Source organism: Felis catus, chromosome F2, assembly GCF_018350175.1.
Source record: "Felis catus isolate Fca126 chromosome F2, F.catus_Fca126_mat1.0, whole genome shotgun sequence".
Taxonomy (NCBI): Eukaryota; Metazoa; Chordata; class Mammalia; order Carnivora; family Felidae; genus Felis; species Felis catus.
The window spans coordinates 30,732,303-30,738,531 of NC_058385.1; the positions used below are offsets into that span (position 1 = coordinate 30,732,303).

The following is a 6,229-nucleotide window of genomic DNA, read 5'->3' on the forward strand; positions in this document are numbered from 1 at the left end:
GAAATTATGCCATTTGCAGCAACATAGATGAACCTAGAGGACATTCTATTAAGTGAAATAAGCCATTTCAGAAGGATAAATACTGTATGATACCACTTATATGAGGAATCTAAAATAGTTGAACTCAGAACCAGAAAACAGAATGCTAGTTACCAGCAGATAGGGGGAGGAAGATTAATAATTATTATCTGTATTTAATGATACTATATCATATGCTTAAAAATTGCTAAGGGGTTAAGTCTTATATTAAGTATTCTTATCACACAAAAATTAAGTACAGAGGGCAGTAAGAAACTTTTGGAGGTGATAGATACGTTTATGGAATAGATTACAGTGATGGTTTCATAGGTATGTCTTATCTCCAAACTGATCAAGCCATGTACATTAAATATGTACAGCTTTTTGTATGTCAGTCATACTTCAGTAAAGTGGTTGTAAAAGTCTTTTGACCTTATTGGATAAGGGCACAGCTGTGTCAAGTGTTGATCAAACAGGGGTAAAGAAAATTAAATATTCAGATAATTAAGATTAACAGACAATAAGCCAGAAAAATTAGACTCATTGTCCCTGTGTTTCTACTAAGTTTCATATCACAGACAAATTATTTACTTAAAAAAAATTCAGGGGCGCCTGGGTGGCTCAGTTGGTTAAGCGTCTGACTTTGGCTCAGGTCATGATCTCATGGTTTGTGAGTTCGAGCCCTGTGTTGGGCTCTGTGCTGACAGCTCAGAGCCTGGAGCCCGCTTCAAATTCTGTGTCTCCCTCTCTCTTTGCCCCTCCCCCGCTCATGCTCTATCTCTCTCTGTCTCTCTCTCTGTCTCTCAAAAATAAGTAAACATTAAAAAAATTAAAAAAAAATTAAAATCGATTCTGTGATTTCCTCCACTTTGTGTGTCACTTTACCTCTCTCTCTTTCATTGCTCTCACAAGGTTTTCTCATTTGAGGGCCCCATAGATTCCCTCTGATAAGCTATATTGCCTTGGTGTCTTTTCTTGTCACTTTTGACACTGATTGACCCTATCTAGCTCAGGGAAGTGGTAATACACTGCTTTAATCTTACTGTTTTCATTGCTTCTTTTGTGATAAAAGAAAAGATTATGAACCTCTTGATAAAAGTTTGAACTAGTGTCTGTGTGGGCAAAATACAAAAACTAGAGGAAATGTCTTCCCACACATTTTCAAATTTTTCCTCTTTCTAAAGGGTCATGTGAATAAATACATGCATTTTATTCTCTACCACATAGCATCATGGTCATCAGTCTCATTGTGTCCTCATATATGAATTTCCAGGAAATTTCATCTGGCTCATATGAATAAAAGAATCTGATAAAAATGGACTAATTACCTTAGACTATCAGAGGAATTTAAATTACATAGAATAATTCTTATAGGATACCTAATTGCCCTCGTGTATTTTGCAAAAAGTTTAGTTGTTTGATAAGTAATTTTTTTAGTGTTTATTTATTTAGCAGAGAGAAAGAGAGAGAGAGAGCGCGAGCAGGGGTGGGACAGAGAGAGGGAGAGAGAAAGAATCCTAAGCAGGCTCTGCAGTGTCAGCACAGAGCCTGTCACTAGGCTTGACCCCACAAACCATGAGATCACGACCAGAGCTGAAATCAAGAGTCAGACGCTTAACGGACTGAGCCACCTAGGCACTCCTGTTTGATAAGTTTTTGATTCACATGTCTTTAGAATTCTTTTTATTGATCAACTGCCAAAATTAAGAGAGGTATCAAAGTGAAGTAGATTTAAGGAGTCCAAGACAATCAAGCAGAGAGACACCATCAACAACCATTATCCGGGTGGTTTCAGTACTTTTTGGTCTGCCAAAACCTTTCTATTTTTTACAGTTTTTCCTTTTTTCCATCTTTTCTGTGTTAGGCCTCTGCTTTTGCGGGTGACTCAGTTGGCCTCCAAGACTGTAGCTACTTGGTGACAGCCCCCCTGAAATTCAGTTTTTTATTAATGGCCTTCCTGATTCCTGAGCGAGCTGCTTCTGGTAACAACAATGTCATGGTTTCTTGTTGGGCATCCTTTCCCTCATTGACTGAGTTGTTTCACTGTGAATGTGTTCCAGAAATCTCCAGTTTTTCTCTACCTAGCATGCACACACACACACACGTGCTCATGAATACATGCAAAGATTCCTATTTGACTTAGACTCTCATTCTGTAGTTTCTCTTCAGTGATATCTATGAATTTATAATTCTTTATATTTTTTGTTTTAAAAGGATAAAGCCAGACTCTCTTCAGAATTATTCACTGTAAGTAATTTGAATTCTTTTGATATTTTTAAATTAAATTAGTTTGAAGAGTATAAGAAATGGAAGAAATGTTAACTAGTTCCATCTGTGCATAAAGGTGAATGTATTAAATTTCAGGGAAAAAATATCACTATACCTAAGACCTGGGAATAATAATCAAAAGGAGAATTATCTTTAGTTGGTTAGAAAAAAAAAGAGAAAATTTACCACAAACCTAAAGTTATTCTGTCATTTAAATTAAAGACTGTCTGATACATTTTATTTATTTATTTATTTTTAATTTTTTTTTCAACGTTTATTTATTTTTTGGGACAGAGAGAGACAGAGCATGAATGGGGGAGGGGCAGAGAGAGAGGGAGACACAGAATCGGAAACAGGCTCCAGGTTCTGAGCCATCAGCCCAGAGCCCGACGCGGGGCTCGAACTCACGGACCGCGAGATCATGACCTGGCTGAAGTCGGACGCTTAACCGACTGCGCCACCCAGGCGCCCCAACATTTTAAAACCTGAAAATATTAATGCCATTCACTTATCAAAATAAAAACATAGAACAGTTCTTAATTTGACATTTTTCTTCTAGAACTTGGTTCTTCAGTGATTTAGGACCCTGCCTTTTGCATATTGATTTCTTTGTTTCTAAGATGTCTTTGTTTTGTCAAAAAGAGTATATAATTAATTGTATTGACTTAATATCATGTCTTATTACACATTTTGATTTTTCTCTTTTAAATACCATATCATGTGGACTAAATATTCCATCTATTTGGTGTATATAATGCAAAGGCTTTTTACTAATAAAGAATATTGTGGAGTTCTGGTTTATAATAATTTTCTTCATCTAAAATGTGAAGAACTGCTGTGCATTCTTCACCTGGATACATGAGGGCAAGGGTATGGCAGTAGTTGCTCCATTGCCAAAAATGTCCTTGACAAAGATGAATCAATCTCTCTCTCTTTCAAAATATCTCTCCCTCCCTCTCTCAAGATATCTTACCCTGATTTACTTTGTTGTTGTTTTTCATGGTACCTAAAACCTTCTAACATAGTATGTATTTATTTGCATTTATTTTTATTTACTGCTTTTCCTGGTATTATTTTCTGGGAGGCAAGGCAAAATTAAGGAAATTATTTAAATAGTTTGTTACCTTGCATCCCAATTTATATTAATATTTTCATCAATAAAATGATAGAAATAGCAATAATATTATTACATCAGAACAACTAAGAATGAGAGAGCAGTTGGGAGAGAAAACCTTATATAAGTTGCTACAAAAGGCCACTAAAAATCAGCAAAACAAATTAGAGAAATTACTGAATCAAGCTAGAAAAAAATTAATGGAATGCAGAGAAACAGAAATTAGCTTGTCTTATAAAATATGTATTTTAAAAAAAGATTATGTAGCGCTAATGTATTAGGCATATTCAACATGACTGCCCACGATATTTATAATTATACTATATCCAGCATCCTATAAACTAACTTGGTTAAGTAAGAGAGCTCAAAGAAGTTGCTTTTTCAAAAAAGTACTCTATACAATTGCTAACTCTAGAAGGAATGATATGAAGAAAGAAAAATTAAAGTACTTTATTTGTATGGACAGTGATATGTCCAAGAATAATTGCAATAGACAAGTTAAATAGGCAAAGAAGATTCATGGTTATTGCAGTAGGGGAGAGAGATTGAGCTGAATTCTACTGAAAGAAAAAGTGGGAGAGTTTTTAAGCATGCTGAGGTCCACTAGTAGAAAAGTACTAAAGGACGGGGCGCGCCTGGGTGGCTCAGTTGGTTAAGCATCTGACTTTGGCTCAGGTCATGATCTCACAGTTCCTGTGTTCTAGCCCCATATCGGGCCCTGTGCTGACAGCTTGGAGCCTGGAGTCTGCTTCAGATTCTGTGTCTCCCTCTCTCTCTACCCTTCCCCTCTCGAGCTCTGTCTCTTGCTTTCTCTCAAAAAAATAAACATTAAAAAAAATTTACAGAAAAGTACTACAGGGCTTTTGGGAGTAGGTTGACAGTAATTACACCATCTCTGCTCCTTGTTGCCCTTGGGATTTAGGCTCCTACCCTCCAGAGATAGGTTGATAGGGGCTTTATCATTTTGATGTTTACATTTTTAGGGTTTGGCTTCCAGGGCCTTGAGAAAGATATTCTTGAGTTGTAAAAATGGCAAGAGTCCAAGATTTATATCTCAAAGGAGTTTAGGAAGGATTTATAATCTGACTTTATTTATTATTTATTTATTTGTTTTTAATTTAAATTCAAGATAGTTAACATACAGTGTAATATTGGTTTCAGGAGTAGAATTCAGTGATTCATCATTTACATGTAACACCCAGTGCTCATCCCAACAAGTGCCCTCCATTTAATGCCCATCACAAGTTGTCCAAAATAAATGCTCTAAGGAAAGGGAGGTCAGGGGCCTGTAGTCAGAAAGAAACTTGTCTAAAGTTTAGTCATGCTGAGAGGAATGTTTAGACTATTTTGGTCAGATAAAGAAACTGTGCTCAGGCCTCTACAATGATCTCTCTCTGTCTCTCTCTCTTTTTCTTATAGCAACAGATGTTTGCAACTCAGAGGAAACCATTCCTTTGTTTTGGTTCATTATAAAGATGAACAGGTTAAGCGCTTGATTCCAATGTAAGAATTATATTGAAGTTAAGTTTTACTTTCTCCTGGCATTCAGAGTTGCAGCATATAAGCATACTTGGTCTGAATGCTCAGAAATCTTAAAAATCTTGATATAATTCTGTAACACAGCATATTAACAATGTAGAAAACTACATAATACTATTTATGGCAGGATTTTAAAATACTTATATGTACATTATTTGTTAGACATCAACATTATGTTTTCTATCTAAATAATTTGGAAATGTTAAACATAGTCAACACAAGAACAATATCCAATGAACTTATTTACCTTGTGTTCACAGCTAGATATTTGGAATAACTCTAGACATATCTACTTCAAGTGAACAAAAGCAAACAAGTATAAATCTGTAATCTAGAGGTGCATGGGTGACTCAGTCGGTTAAGCATCCAACTCTTGATCTCTGCTCTGGTCATGATCTCAGTTTGTGAGAGTTTTGCTCTCTCCAAATAATTTAGAAATATATTACTATATAATTTAAAAATCAATACAGATATCTGCTGTTGAAATGTGATTATGGTTACTATTTAAATTACTATTAAAATTATGATTTTAATTAAGACTAATTATAGTAGAAACACACAGGTACATATTATATTTCATACTTTTGCTTGTTACTAGGAAGTTCAGAGTTAGACTTAATGTTTAATCATGAGTCTTAGTGATCTATTTGCTTAGTCTGTGCCATTGATTCTAAATAGCCAAGGAAAGACAACCTTCCCCTAGGAAGGTGTGTTAGAGTCTCTGTGTTCATAAATTTTTTCATCATATTATTGCATGGGTTTATAAAAATGTTGAAAAAAAATATGTTTTATTTTATTATCTGCAAATTTAATTTTTTATTAAATTATTATATATAGCTTTTATTAAGTTATCTAAATTCTTTTCAGAAGAACAATTTTTATTATATAGTCTTTATTCCAGTAAGTATACATTTTCCCCCTTAAAAAGTTTGATGTAGTTAAAAAAAAACCTAATTTATTTATTTTATTTATTTTATTTTATTATTATTTAAAAAAATTTTTTTTCAATATATGAAGTTTATTGTCAAATTGGTTTCCATACAACACCCAGTGCTCATCCCAAAAGGTGCCCTCCTCAATACCCATCACCCACCCTCCCACCCCCCATCAACCCTCAGTTTGTTCTCAGTTTTTAAGAGTCTCTTATGCTTTGGCTTTCTCCCACTCTAACCTCTTTTTTTTTTTCCTTCCCCTCCCCCATGGGTTTCTGTTAAGTTCCTCAGGATCCACATGAGAGTGAAAACATATGGTATCTGTCTTTCTCTGTATGGCTTATTTCACTTAGCATCA

General features: G+C 34.8%; 1 long non-coding RNA gene across 1 annotated transcript; it reads left to right on the top strand.

The window, feature by feature from the left end:
• The first annotated feature begins 1,573 nt into the window (after positions 1 to 1,573).
• Positions 1,574 to 5,851, top strand: LOC123383126. Its single transcript, XR_006592525.1, has 3 exons — positions 1,574 to 2,000; positions 2,233 to 2,265; positions 4,820 to 5,851. It is a non-coding gene; the product is annotated as an uncharacterized LOC123383126 (long non-coding RNA).
• Positions 5,852 to 6,229: the final 378 nt, after the last annotated feature.